Source organism: Dermacentor silvarum, chromosome 1, assembly GCF_013339745.2.
Source record: "Dermacentor silvarum isolate Dsil-2018 chromosome 1, BIME_Dsil_1.4, whole genome shotgun sequence".
NCBI lineage: Eukaryota > Metazoa > Arthropoda > Arachnida > Ixodida > Ixodidae > Dermacentor > Dermacentor silvarum.
In genome coordinates, this window is record NC_051154.1 from 397,642,432 (window position 1) to 397,657,959 (window position 15,528).

The 15,528-nt window shown below is 48.7% G+C and overlaps 1 pseudogene; it reads left to right on the top strand.

Moving 5' to 3' along the window:
• Positions 1-482: 482 nt before the first annotated feature.
• Positions 483-15,528, top strand: part of LOC125943913 (uncharacterized) — a 27,409-nt pseudogene continuing 12,363 nt past the window's right edge.

Below are 15,528 nucleotides of genomic sequence, written 5' to 3' on the forward strand. Positions count from 1 at the left end.
AAGGAGGTCTACACCCGAAAGCTGGTTCCTCCATCTTTTCGGACTTCGCACGTGGTGCTGATTCCAAAAACAGACGACCCAGATAAATTGTTAGCTGTCGACGCTTATCGCCCGATATCACTGATGAACGTGGACTACAAGATATTTACGAGAGTGCTCGGAAAGCGATTACAAGGAGTGGTGACCCGCATCGTAGGGCCGCACCAAACATGCGGCATTAAAGGACGGTCAATCTATACTAACATTCACATCGCCAGAAGCATTTAGAATACTGCGACGACCTAGGTGAACACGTAGCAATGTTACAGTTGGACTTGCAGAAGGCTTTCGACCGTGTGGCCCATAAAATTCTTTTCTGCATTCTAGAACATGTAAATGTAGGTGAATTAATTTTGGACGGGGTAAAGATGTGCTATCAAGACTGTACCGCCAGTCTCATAATAAACAAGAAGGTTACCAAAAGCTTCAGGGTGCGATCATCCGTGCGCCAGGGGTGTGGTTTGTCCCCTCTTTTATTTGCAATATACATAGAGCCGCTTTGTAGGAAGATCAACAATGACAATAGAATATTGGGTTTCAGAGTACAGTCTGCAGAAGTGAAAATGCTCGCATATGCGGACGACATCGCGTTGTTTTGTCGGGATAAAGAAAGTATTGAAATCGCGATCGCGGAAGTGTTATCATACTGCAGAACTACAGGCAGTGCTATCAACTTTGATAAATGCCTAGGGGTATGGATCGGCAACTGGGTAGACCCTCCGAGTACGTTTGTGAATATCCAGTGGACCGTCACGCCGGCAAAGTATCTCGGGGTGCCGCTTGAGCACTACCGTGACGCAGTGGATTACTGGAATGCTGAAGCAGAAAGAGTTCGTGAGTGCACACTTAAATGGGGGGGGCGCAATTTCTCAATGTTTGCCCGCGCGACGGTCTGCAACCTCTTTGCCGTTGCCAAAATTTTTTACGTGCTTCAAGCATTGTGCATGTCAAGGGCCAACATACAATGATTACACAGAGTACTCACAGTGTTTGTATGGGGTTCAAGCTGGGAGCGCACCAGTCGCACCAATCTATTTCGCTCCGTTAAAAGTGGAGGACTAGGTCTTGCACATTTGTTCATAAGGCAGATTGTGTCGAGGTTTGTTTACTTACGTGACCAAAAGGACCCGTTTTTGTTAACTATGTTTCAAGTAAGGCTGAGCGAAGCTATACCCGAATTCATCGTTTCGTCCCGCCGATGCAGTCAAGGTAGATTGCGCGGTTTTCTAAAGGAAGTCGTCTGGGCTTTCCAGCTTTTGAAGGTTCGCTTTTCGATGGAATACCTAAGTCGGGTCCCACGAAAGCGCTTATATAAAGACCTGATAGAGGCAATGTTGCCGGTACCATTGTACCGCTCGATGTTCTGCATTGGACCGGAAAAGAACGTGCTAAAAAGAGTAAAACGAATGCCAGTACGCCCATCGGCGAAGTCCTTCTTTTTTCAGCTCCACACCAATACTTTACCTGTCAAACCATGGCTTGAGGAGAAAGGACTTTTTGTGCCTTGGAGCGTCAATTGTTTAATATGCCGGAAGCCCGAAACAGTCGAACACATCTTTCTCGACTGTTGGGATGCGGTATTCCATTGGGATGTTTTACAGAGAACCTTAAAGAAGGACTTACCGATTACGCCATACGGGATTCGTTTTTTGCCTACTCAAAATGAAGACACTGTACCATACAATACCAGGAATTAGGGACATTTCGTACAGTTTCCTTTTTTCGCCACCACGTGGCGTATCGACCTTAAAGAATTCGAAATTCCCGCTATGACGTATGCTATGACGCACAACTAAAGAAATCGCAATAAAAAGAAACACACCCTGAAACTGTCGCTTCACCTTGGTGCTTGGAAACGAGCGCACTTGTGTATCAGCGTTATCTCGAAGATGGCCAGCTACTTGCTCTACTGACAATGAATCGACGGTTTTGCTAGACACCTGGCCAGAAAGTTCGTCCGCATTCTGGAGAGATGTCTGGCCGCGATAAAGGCTCCCACGAAGCTTCCGTTGAATATATATGTTTTTCCTTGAGCAGACTTTTTATTTGTGCACCACTGTGGCCACGGTCTTGCATATACGTCAGGGTTCTGTTTCATGGGTTTCCTATAGAACTGGCGCGATCCATTGTTTATGAGGAAGCTTTAGCTCGGGCCTATCTTCGATGCCGGATTCTTAAATACACGTAAAATGCAGGAATGCTTTTATGAGAAAACCGCTGAACCGATTTGAATGAAATGTGTTACATTAAGAGGGAAAGTTAAATTGCAGAGACTGCAGCAAATAGAATTTTCGTTTATATAGTGCAATGTTTCCAAAGAATCGCAGGATGTTCGTAAATATGAAAAAAAAATAGAAGCATGAAGTTTCCAAATCCGCAGCTCAGCCATTAAAAACAAATATGGCGTTTCTTTAAACTGCACCCGTGGGAGCATCAAAAGCGAACATTTTTTTTTGCTATACCTTAAAACTTACGTGAATTTGTTGTAATGTTTGGAAGGGTTTTGAAAGTGCAACATTCACAACATGTGGTATATTTCAGGATGGTGTATGATATATGATTTTTATGGGCTTTGGATGTATTATGAGGTGCAGTTTACAGAATTCCGATATCATTTTTAGCTGCTGAGGTACAGAGCTCTATGAGTCAAGTTTTCTTTTTCGAAATTTGGCAATTCTTTAAAATTTTACGTAAAAAAGTAGACCAGCCTATAATAAAATATCCCTTTCTGCAATCACTATATTTTAACTTTTTTTTCTAAATGCAACATAACTCATCAGATTTGGTGCATCGGTTGCTCTGAGAAACTATTGCTGATTTCCCATGTATTTCGATAGGAGCCCCCAAGGTTAATGTTCCCCCTAAGTTCGAGCTTGAATAATATACTTGTTGGCAAGATACGTTATGCTCATGGCCTAATGAGCTAGAGCACTGGCGTACTGAGCTCAAAGGCCGAGGATATGTTTGTAAAGCGTCTTGGGAAGGAATAAGAGAAAAGAAAGGGAGAAGGCTGGTATGTTATTCAGAAGCGTGTCTGGTTGGCTAAAAATTACTAAATGCTTTGGTCGTCATACCACCTCAGGTTCCATCAGCATAATTTCTGTTTCATTCCGCTAGTATTGCGCAATTATTGTCAATCAATCGAGATTAGAACACCGGCGTCATGGCATTGTATTCCGTCGCAATTATTTATCGCCATCACTTCAGAATCATCCTCTCGTCGTCATGCCGTCGTCCCCATATGCCTTCGTCGTTCTATCGACATCATTCCTACCTCGTAATTCCATCGTCGTCACTACATGCACCGTCGGCCTGCGGTACTTGTTCTACCATCGTGAGGTAACATTGGCGAGCGATGGTCATAACAAAGCGGGTCAATCAGGGAGACAGTGCATGGCCGCATATAGCCGAATCACTTGAAACATCAGGAGAAACACTACGGATTCTAAATAAAGGTGTCTTATCTAACACGGCGTGTCGCTTCTTGCTCGCTAGATTGTGTGAATGTTAATCGCATTAACTTCGATAATCATTTAACATGGCTTCTGCAGGAATTATTTCGTCTTCGCGACACTAACGAACTCTTGTCCACATTGTTCCCAGCCTACTAACACTTCGAATTCCTAGAGGCGATCGTACTCCGGCATGTGACGGACGACCCGAAGTTTGATGGAGGTAGCGGTATAATTTCGACAGCGGCGCCGCCTATCGACAAGGGGAAACACATTTGGATGGGTGGGAATAGCGGCAAAAGGCAAACTTTAAGAGTTGCTAGGCATCACAGATTCGAATCAACCTGACAATGAGTTAGAAATATATATGCATTGCAGTCGCGCTAAAGAAATGGGAAACTATTGGATTGGTGTGAGACTTGCTGAAAAAAAAACATTCATTAGACTGTTTCAGGTATCCGAGCTATCCTTAACGGGAATCAATTAGATGAGTTTTGATAGAGCTCGTTACATTTTTCAAGAGCGGAAGACGTGCCTAGAGGCAGAGTCGACTGCAATATTTTGTTGCTGCAGAAAAATATCTCAGATTTTCGGCGCGATCATTTTAAAGGAAAAACAAAAATTAAATAAGTTTTCAAGAATTACTTGAGTACCCCGATAAAATTGTAGCAAATAAATTCTGAAAACTTCATTTGCAACTTTTTTTTGTCTTAAGGCACAGAGCAAATTACTACTGGTTTCCATTAATTTTCTTCGTTATATTTTCAAGCGAGTTGAATGTTCTGCCGTAGGTTAATTCACAATTAGGCCAACTAATTAAACTGAGACTTTCAAGTGTATATTGTTCTTAGACAAATGTTTAAGTCTACGTGGATGCTGCAAAATTTCTCAACATTGGGGAGGGGAATATGACAAACAAAATAGAAATGCCGAGCATTTTATTGCCTCAGTAAATTTTTATTTTGAATGCTATTTGCACTCGTTAAGTGGCTCGACCCTTGTGTTCGCAGCCTTGTATATGTTTTTGTAGCACTAGATGTGTTGTCTGCGAATTTACGTGAATAAGGACGCAGATCATACTTTAATCTGGGCGGAGAAAAAAAAACAAGCAAAGCCTACGTTGTAGATGCACTGTACTGAAACACAATTTGACAGAGTCTAAATTTGCATATATTTCTAAACAAGGATGCCTAAATTGTCGACTGAGAAATTGACATCATTATAATGAAGCCGAATAAAGCAATAAAAATGGCATGTTCCGTGTGAAAATATGATGAGCGTTAGCTTTGTGGGTCAACAATTTCTGTTTAATGAAAAAAAGAAGCTTCTAGTGGCCGTGTATTATCGTATTCCTGAAAGCCAGTAACCACCGTATCTAAATTTACATTCGCGCCAAAATTATTGGTTCGAGTTCCATCACTGTATCCGAATGACTATATGAGATTCAAAAGTGAGATTAAATGGCGGGCCGCGGCGTTTACGGTAGTGTTCACCTACGCCTTCGCTATATTATGTTGTCGCACTCTTTAAAGCACAAGCCTGGTCATCAACAGATGTGCTTTTCTACAACTGCATGCCTAAATGTAAGCCGGGGTTCCGCCACTCCCGGTGGTTTTTAGCCTGATCCCTCCCTATTTTTTTAACTGTCGATTGTATGGTTTGCTTTCATACCAAATATTCATATAATAATCTGTGCGTGTTCGGCTAGTAATGAAATGTTTATTTCTCTCACAGTTAAATTATCAAGTAACCAGCAAGAAGGGATGCAGGACAAAAACCTGCTTTGATGCAACTTGAAGACCGCCCGGCGGCCGTTGCATGATCACATCACAGTATCTTCACAATAATCGAAAACTCGAACAAGCTTCGTATAGGCAAAAAGCCTAATGGGTCGAACAGAACCGGGCCGGCCAAAGTATGGTACATCGGGCTCGGATCAGGCTCGGACTTGAAAAACCGGCCCGTGCAGTGCTCTACTTCAGATAGTCTGATCAGCACATTCCCATACCGTCACGTAGTAGTGACGCTGAAGTAAACAGTCCTAAAACTGTGTATGACGAAACTGATTCTTTATTGGGCGAACATGTGCCCACAAAAGCAAGTTACACTTGAAGCACAACGAAAGCGGCGAATACAGTCGGCAATCGTCGAAATCTGATCAGCGGCGAAACGCGTCGGCTTTTATACATGAGTCATTGAAGGCCCCAGAATAATCCCTGGTACCCGCATGTATTCCAGAAAGTGCTAGATACTTCGCGTAGCTCATACAATCAGATTACATGAGCGTCGGTGACAAGAGACAACGGATAGAAGCATCGATAACGTTCGAGAAACTTCCGATAGATGCAGGCGCGTCCTGTGCCTAGCGATAATGTTTAACATTTGTTAGCTGGTGTAAAGCGGTCACCGGTGAAAGATAAACATGTATACGTGTCAATACCCTCCCCATAAGAAGCATCGTCCGGATGCTACAAACAAGAAAGCGAAAACAAAACCACGCGTACAGAGAGAGAGAAAAACAACAACAACAAACAATAACAAAGTAACAAAGTACCGAAGTTCTTTAGCGGGCGTAGAAAGGCTTAAGACACACCACGTGGATGACTTCAGGTCGTGCCCGGCGCCGCTGTGATTGCGAAATGCCGTCTGGCACGACCTCATAATCCAGTGCGCCAATACGTCGGACTATCTTGTATGGTCCGAAATAGCGACGTAACAGTTTCTCGCTAAGTCCTCGTCGGCGTATCGGAGTCCAGACCCAAACAAGGTCGCCGGGCTCGTACGCGACGTAGCGTCGTCGAAGATTGCAGTGTCGGCTGTCGGTCCTCTGCTGGTTCTTGATGCGCTAGGGGGCGAGCTGTCGACCTTCTTCGGCACGCTGCAAATAGGTGGCAACGTCGAGATTTTCTTCGTCGGTGACGTCCGGTAGCATGGCGTCAAGCGTCGTTGCCGGGTTCCTACCGTAGACCAGGTGGAACGGCGCCATGTGCGTCGTTTCTTGCACGGCCGTGTTGTATGCGAAGGTCACGTAAGGAAGGATGGCATCCCACGTCTTGTGTTCGACATCGAAGTACATTGCCAGCATGTTGGCGATGGCTTTATTTAGGCGTTCGGTGAGGCCATTCGTCTGCGGGTGGTAAGCGGTGGTCCGCCGATGACTTGTGTGGCTGTATAGCAGGATGGCTTGAGTTAGTTCTGCCGTAAAGGCCGTACCTCTGTCGGTGATGAGGAATTCTGCGGCACCGTGACGCAGGAGGGTGTTCTCAACGAAGATTCGGGTTACCTCGGCGGCGCTGTCTTTGGACAAGGCTTTTGTTTTGGGGTAGCGGGTGAGGTAGTCCGTAGCTACGAGGATCCATTTATTCCCGGACGTCGACGTCGGAAAAGGCCCCAGTAAGTCCATCCCGATCTGCTGGAACGGTCGGCGAGGTAGCTCAATCGGCTGTAGAAGTCCGGCTGGCCTTCGCGGCGGTGTTTTGCGTCGTTGACAGTCTCGGCATGTCCTTACGTAATGGGCGACGTCGGCAGAGAGGTGAGGCCAGTAGTATTTTTCTTGTATCCTCGCGAGCGTGCGGGAAAAACCGAGGTGTCCAGCCGTTGGGTCGTCATAGAAAGCTTGCAGAACCTCTGGACACAATGCTGAGGGTACCACGAGGAGGTAGTTGGTTCGAAGAGGCGAGAAGCTCGTCTCTAAGAGAATGACGTTTTGCAAGAAAAACGACGCCAATCCTCGCCTGATCACCTTGGGCACAATGACGGTTTTGCCTTCCAGGTAGTCGACAAGGCTCCTTAGTTCCGGGTCAGCTCACTGTTGCTGGGTCCGAAGAAAGTGTCGTCATCCTGGTCGTCCTGTGCGGTGGTTCGACGGGGGCGCGAGACAAGTAGAGAAGGACTGATGGGTCCCGACAAAGTGTCGTCATCCTGGTCGTCCTGTGGCGGCGGTTCGACGGGGGCACGAGACAAGCAGTGGGCGTTAGAGTGCTTTCGCCCTGACTTGTAAACGACAGGGATGTCGAATGCTTGAAGTCTCAGACTCCATCGTGCGAGGCGACCTGAAGGATCGTTCAAGTTAGCTAGCCAACACAAGGCGTGGTGGTCGCTCACAACTTTGAAGGACCTGCCATAGAGGTAGGGGCGAAACATTGAAGTAGCCCAGATGATGGCGAGGCACTCCTTTTCGGTTGGCGAATAATTTCTTTCCGCCTTCGAGAGCGACCAGCTAGCGTAACTTACAACCCTTTCTAGTCCGTCACTCCTATCCACAAGCACGGCGCTGAGTCCTACGCTGGTTGCATGGGTGTGCAGTTAGGTATCGGCGTTTTCGTCGAAATGTGCAAGTATTGGTGGCGATTGCAGGCGCGTCGCTTCAGTTCTTCAAGTGCTTCGACTCGCGGCGTCTCCCACTTGAACTCGACGTCGGCCTTCGTGAGGTTCGTCAGTGGCTCAGCGATCCGTGAAAAAGCCTTGACGAAGCGCCTGTAATAGGCGCGCAGTCCAAGGAATCTACGGACTGCCTTCTTGTCGGTGGGCGGAGGAAAGTCAGCGATGGCCACAGTTTTCTGGGGGTCAGAGTGCACTCCAGACTTGTTGATGACGTGGCCCAAAAACAAGAGCTCCTCGTATGCAAAGCGGCACTTTTCTGGCTTTAACGTGAGTCCGGAGGTCTTGATTACTTGAAGAACTGTTTGAAGGCGCCGGAGGTGTTAATCGAAGCTTGATGCAAACACAACGACGTCGTCCAAATAGACCGAGGCAAGTCTGCCACTTCAAGCCTGCCAGTACATTATCCATGACGCGTTGGAAAGTCGTAGGTGCCGAGCAAAACAAAGCGGCATGACCTTGAACTCGAACAGTCCGTCTGGTGTTAAAATGGCAGTCTTCTCCCGGTCCCTCTCGTCGACTTCGACTTGCCAGTAGCCGGTTTTGAGGTCCATTGACGAAAAACTTTGCGTTGTAGAGTCGATCCAAGGCGTCGTCAATACGTGGGAGAGAGTATGCGTCCTTCTTCGTTATTTTATTGAGGTGACGATAATCGACGCAGAAACTTAGCGTTAAATCCTTCTTCTTTACTAACGCCACGGGGGACGCCCACGGACTCTTGGACGGCTGGATGATGTCGGCCCGTAGCATTTCATTTACTTGTTGCCTTATGGCCTCGCGTTCGCGCGCCGAAACTCGGTACGGGTTCTGACGAAGTGGGCGGATATATTCGTCGGTTATGATGCGGTGCTTGGCGACAGGGGTTTGTCGAACTTTTGACGACGACGAGAAGGAGTCCTTGTATTGCAGGAGCAGAGCTTTTAGCTGTTCTTTCTTATGATTGGCAAGGTTCTGATTGACGTCGAAAGTTGGTTCAGGTACTACAGTCGTCGTTGCAGGTGTACTAGAATCAGTGAAGGCGAAAGCACCGCTGGATTGTACTATTTCGTCGATGTAGGCGACCGTGGTACCTTTGTTAATGTGCTTGTATTCGTGGCTGAAGTTCGTGAGCATCACTCTTGCTTTCCCTTCACGTAGCTCAGCTATGCCTCTAGCGACGCAAATTTCACGGTCGAGCAGTAAGTGATGATCGCCCTCGATGACGCTCTCCATGTCAGCAGGCCCTTCGGTACCGACGGAAATCATTACGCTGGAGCGAGGCGGAACGGTGACTTGTTCTTCAAGCACATTCAAGGCATGGTAACTGATGTTTGTATCCGGCGGTATCGCTGTGTGCGTTGAAAGCGTTATCGACTTGGACCTTAAGTCGATGACTGCACCGTGTTGGTTTAGAAAGTCCATGCCTAGGATAACATCCCTGGAGCCGTGCTACGGGATTAAGAAGCTCGCCGGATAGGTGCGGTTGTTTACCGTGACTCGCGCTGTGCAGATTCCAGCCGGCGTTATTAGGTGTCCTCCCGCTGTCCGGATATCGGGTCCTTGCCAGGCATTTTTCACCTTCTTCAACTTGGCGGAGAACTCGCCACTGCAGACGGAATAGTCGGCTCTAGTGTCGACGAGAACGGTGACATTATGACCATTGAATCGCACGTCTAGATCGGTAGACCATCGTCTGGCGTTACGGTTAAGTCGTGGCGTCGGATCACGGCTGCGTCGGCTTGCTCCGCTGCTGCTACGTCGCGTTGGTAGGTCTACTTTCGGCGGCGAAGTGTTGTCGTCAAGGCTCTTGCCAGGCGCTATGCTGATACCTCGTCTTGATGATTCGCGAATTTAGTTCGTCCGCGGCGGAGTACCTTCAGCATTGCGTCATACAGCAACCGCACCTCCATCGGTTGCTGCCTTTCGTTTCCCGGGTAAGGGCTGGGATTTCGGCCCCGGGTTGGGCCGGCATACAGCCGGCGATGCGGCAAGATTTAGCGGCATGATGACGGCGAGCGTGAGGGTCGTCGTGGTTGCCACTGGGCTCTGGCGAGGTAGTCGGCGATGTCACGTGGCTGCTCGCCAAGCTGTGGACGTGGCGCGTTGACGGCGAACCCTTGCAGGCCCACAAAAGCAAGCTACACTCGAAGCAGAACGAAAGCGGCGAACACAGACGGCGAACGTCGAAATATGATCAGCGGCGAAACGCGTCGAGTTTTATACATGAGTCATCGAAGGTCCCAGAATAATATTTGGTACCCGCGTGTCTTCCAAAAGTTCTAGATAATTCGCATCGCTCATACAATCAGATTACATGAGCGTCGGTGACAAGAGACAACGGATAGAAGCATCGATAACGTTTGAGAAACTTCCGATAGATGCAGGCGCGTCCTGTGCCTAGCGATTACGTTTAACGTTGTTAGCCGGTGAAAAGCGGTTACCGGTGAAAGATAAAAATGTATACGTGCCTATGTGATTATGAAAGATTGAGTAAAGCAGCTTAAGACGTAACCTGCTTCCCTGTTCAAGCAAAAGGACCCAGTCAAGTTATTTTTTCCTCTAGCACTTAGAAAGCGGTTGTATATCCCCAGGTCGAACGGTGTCGCGACGGATTGGACTTTTTCTAGAGCAGTATTGTGCAAAAAAAATTGTTTTATTGTTGGGCTTTACGTGCCAAAACCACGACCTGATTATGAGGCACGCCGGGGTGGGGAACTCCGGATTAATTTAGTCCACCTGGGGTTCTTTAACGTTCACCTAATGCTGCATTGATATGCACATCAGAAACCGCATTCAACACAGGGAATGCCTACACCAACATTGGTAAAACTTGTTTTTTACGCTACTCTTTTACGTTAATACTTATGTGTTTTAAACTTTGTTGCAAGAACTGAAGGGCATTCCCTGCATTTCTAACTACGGTATTAACATGTTATGACCAAGAGGCATCCTCGATCTGACAGCATAAGACCTAAATATTTCACTGGTGAATTACTTTTTTTTTATTTCAACTGGCCACTTAACAAATACTTATATCTGATTTTGTTACATTTTTTTAGTGAAGCTAATGTCTACATAATTATTTATGTTTAGGAACAGGCTATTAGTGACACACCATTTTTATACTCGCTTCAAGTCGGCCGCCAATAACAACAATGACTCATTAGATGCCCTTGAACACAGTACACAATCATCCACAAAAATTGTATCCCGGTTCGATAATATCACACATATTGCTAACAAAAAACCTTGCACTCGGCCGCGCAACGCTTGAAACAGCGAAACTGTGTGATCGTAGCCCAGCTTTTCCCGGAAGTGCACGCGAACTTTTCATCTTATCACTCATGTAGATGATAATTTCTTTTCGTGCGTCTTGGACTTACGGCCGACACTGCGCGTTGTACAGCGCAGCTTGCAACACCGACACCGCGTTCCAACGCCGACATCGCGTTCCAGGAGACCCGCTCCGTGAATGCGTCGCTCTCTCTCTCTCTCTCTCTCTCGCTCTCATAGCACGCAAAACCTCTTCACCTCGCAGATCACGAGCGTACAAACGCGCCAGCTGTGGACGAATACGACGACGCTCGAACGCAATGCAGCCGTCGTGCAGCACGAACATGCGGCACGGGCCGTCGGTGCTGCCAGATTGCACTCCGGCGATGATGGCCTGCAAGGACTCGTCGCGATGTTGTTCAGCACACATGTCGCACATGTCAGGGAAAGCCAACACGCAGGTCTCCGGATCATGTGCAACAGGATCAGGAGGATCCACGGGATGACGAGAGAGGTGGTCAGCGTCCTTGTGCAGATGTCCAGACTTGTAGATGACAATAAAAGAAAATTCCTGGAGCCGCAAAGCCCGGCGACCAAGCCGTCCTGTCGGGTCCCGGAGAGAAGACAGCCAGTAGAGGGCATGGTGGTCTGTAATGACCGAAAACGTGCGGCCGTACAAATATGGCCGGAACTTGGCGAGAGCCCACACTAAAGCCAAGCACTCACGCTCGGTGATGGAGTAATTCCTCTCAGAAGGTGACAGCAGGCGGCTGGCGTAAGCTATCACGCACTCGGTACCATTCTGCTGCTGGGCGAGAACAGCACCGAGGCCGTGGCCACTGGCGTCAGTGTGGACTTCGGTTGGCGCAGATGGATCAAAGTGGGCAAGTATGGGAAGGGTGGTCAGAAAGCCGATGAGAGCGGCGAACGCATGAGCCTGCTCCGGGCCCCATCAGAAAGGCGTGTTCTTCTTTAGAAGATCTCTCAAAGGGCGAGCAACGTCGGCGAAGTTTTTGACGAAACGGCGAAAGTAAGAACACAGGGCGACAAAGCAGTGCACGTCAGAAGCAGAACGAGGCACAGGGAAACTGCGAACGGAGTGAACTTTATCCGGATCTGGTTGTACACCGGTTGCGTTAACGAGATGTCCCAACACGGTAATCTGACGGCGCCCGAATTGACATTTCGTAGAGTTCAGCTGAAGGCCGGCTTTCCGGAAGAACTCAAGAATTGCAGCGAGTCACATAAGGTGGCTGCTGAACGTGGGAGAAAAAGCAATAAAGACAGGTATTCCATTTGTAGCCTCGCAGAAGAGAGTCCATCATTCGTTCAAATGTCGCAGGAGCATTGCATAGGCCAAAGGGCATTACTTTGAACTGATATAAACCATCAGGTGTTATGAAGGCAGTCTTCTCGTGGTCCATTTCATCAACAGAAATCTGCCAGTAGCCGGATCGAAGATCAATGGACGAGAAGTATGTAGCTCCGTGCAAGCAGTCCAAGGCGTCATCGATGCGTGGTAATGGGTAGACGTCCTTTCGCGTGATCTTGTTTAAATGGCAATAGTCGACGCAAAAACGCCAGGTACCATCCTTTTTCTTCACGAGGACGACTGGCAAAGCCCAAGGACTGGCTGACGGTTTGATGACCCCTTCGCGGAGCATTTTGTCCACTTCTGATTCGATTATTCTACGTTCAGCATGTGATACACGATAGGGACGCCGACGAATAGGATTCATGTCTCCAGTGTTTATACGGTGGTGCCGAAAGGGCGGTCGCCAAAATCAAAGATGTCATTGTACGATTCGAGCAGGAGACGGAGGTCCTTGGCCTGAGCAGAGGTGAGGTCAGTTGCAATCATTTTGGCGAAGTCATCCATGAAAGAATCAGAGCTGTGAGCTGCAATTGGTGCTAATAATCCACTCTCGGCATCTATACTCTCAATGTCGAATTCGGACGTACTAGAAACGCTGGCCAAGAACATGCCGGCCGGAAGCACTTGAGGGCACAGGCTGAAGTTCAGAAGCGGGAGAACGACGTCATTATTCGTAACCGTAATCAGCGTATGCGGAACAGCAACGTTTCGGTTAAAAAGCACGTCGACGATGGGGCGAAGCACATATTCATCGTCAGGAACCTGTGGCTGTGCGGTCAAAGCGACGTAAGTGACTGCCTCGTGTGACAGACGCACGTCTTGAAGCGAGCACAGGCGCGGTGGCGGCGCGGTGCTTGGAGCATCGGCGAGTTGAGGCAGTTCCAACTGAAGGACGCCGGTTGCGCAGTCGATGAGAGTATAATGGTTGGATAAAAATTCCAACCCAAGGATAACGTCGTGAGGGCAGTTGTCGATCACAGCTAAGAGAACAGGAGTAGGGCGGCCGGCTATACTTGAACGTACAGTACACATTCCGAGAACAACCAGCACGCCACCGTCGGCCACACGAAGCACTTGTGCAGCTGCTGGGGTGAGGACCTTCTTTAAACGTCTACGTAGGCTAGCACTCATCACATATATGTGGGCTCTAGTGTCGACGAGTGCTTGGACAGGTACGCCGTCTACTTTGACGTCAATTATACTTCTCTTTGTGGGCACAGACAGAGGATTTGCTGCAGTAGTTGTCAATGCAGCACCACCTCCGAGGGATGCAGTTCTTAGTTTTCCGAAGGAACGCGGTCGAAAGCCACAGGGGACGAAAGGCGACGTGGCTGCAGCGAACGGGAAGATGGGCGACGCGTTTGTGGTGAACGAGACTGGTGTCCGCGAGGCGATGGTGAGCGACTGTACCACATGTTCATGGCAGAGTTGTCGGCACTGTTAGACTCGGCGGAGGGCGAAACGCGGCGGGAATTTCCATCAAAACGGTTCAGGTTGGTCGGCGTGCGAGGTGTTGACGGCCACGAGTTGCGACAGTATCGGGCGACATGACCAATACGGCGACAGGTGAAACATATCCGCTGGTCTTCCGCAGTTCTCCACTCAGTCAGGTTGCGATAACGCGGAGAGAAGCGTCGCAGTGGATCAAACAGAGTAGAAGGGCGTTCGTTGGCTCTGGGGTTGGCGACAGCACAGACAGAATGTAAACCAATGCTTTCAACTTCCTGGCGAACGATGGCTTGAACGAGAGGAACTGAAAGAGGGGTATCGTCAGGGCGACGCGAACAGAAAGCTGCGGGCGCCATCGCTTCCAGTTCCCGTCGAGCGATTCGCACCACGTCCTCTGATGGCGACGCATGCTGCTGTGTGGGCTGATCTTCACAAGTCGACGTTGCGGCAGTATTGGGGAGTCTGGCGAACGGTTGCAGGACGCGGCTGCTTTTGGCCTGCTCGAATTGTCGGCACTCTTTAATGATAGCATCAACTGAAGAACAGCTTTGCACATGAGCAGATTAAAGGCGTCGTCAGCGATTCCCTTCAGCACGTGCCCGACCTTCTCAGCTTCAGTCATGTCGTGATCGGCTTTACGACAAAGCGCCAGCACGTCCTGGATATACGAAACATAGGACTCTGGGGGGGATTGGGAACGGGCGGCGAGTTCCTGCTTTGCGGCAATCTTACGGCCGGCTGGTTGGCCAAACAAATCTTTTAGCTTCTCTTTGCATTGGCGCCAGCTGGTCAGCTCCTCTTTGTGGTTTTTGTACCAGACCTTTGCCGTGCCTCTTAGGTGCAACAACACGTTAGCTAGCATAAGCGTAGGGTCCCATCTGTTGATTCCACTCACGCGGTCGTACATGACCAGGCACTCGTCAACGTCGGTGCCATCGGTCCCACAGAAAGTTCCGGGATCTTTGGCTTGTGCAACCACAACCGATGGGGACGACGACATAGCTGGCGACGGTGCCGTTAACGTTTGAGGCGGCAACGACGTTGATCCCGCGTGCTCACCTTCAGTCATGGTGGGGACGGTGATGCGACGTCCACTGCGGAGCTCCGTTTCCAGCCTTGGTACCCCGCACCTCTCACCAATGTGTTACGGGGATGTTTTGAGTATAGACTGGATGTATTTACAATATATGCACAAGTAGGGTCAGTGTGGTCAAGATAGCTGACCAGCAACAACACGCAGCACCTAGTGTCTCTCGATCTTCTTTTCTTTCCTCCTATCCTTCCGTAACAATATGATTCGCATAAATGCATTTTCTGGCAGCGTGGCTGTATAGCCTAGGGGTTACGACGCTCGCTTTGGGACCGGAGGTACGCGGGCTCGAAACCACCTCAGCAAGAAAGTTATGTATTTTCTTTCTTGGTAGTTTCTTGATACGCACTACAAATTACGGCTGGCTTAAACAGCTTCGCTGTTAAAAAAAGAAGAATTCGGCAGACACAATTTCAAACTGCTTACGTGTGGGTATGCGAAAGCATATATTCCCTTTGTGCACTGTTGTACGGAACGGCGTTCCTTTTGGG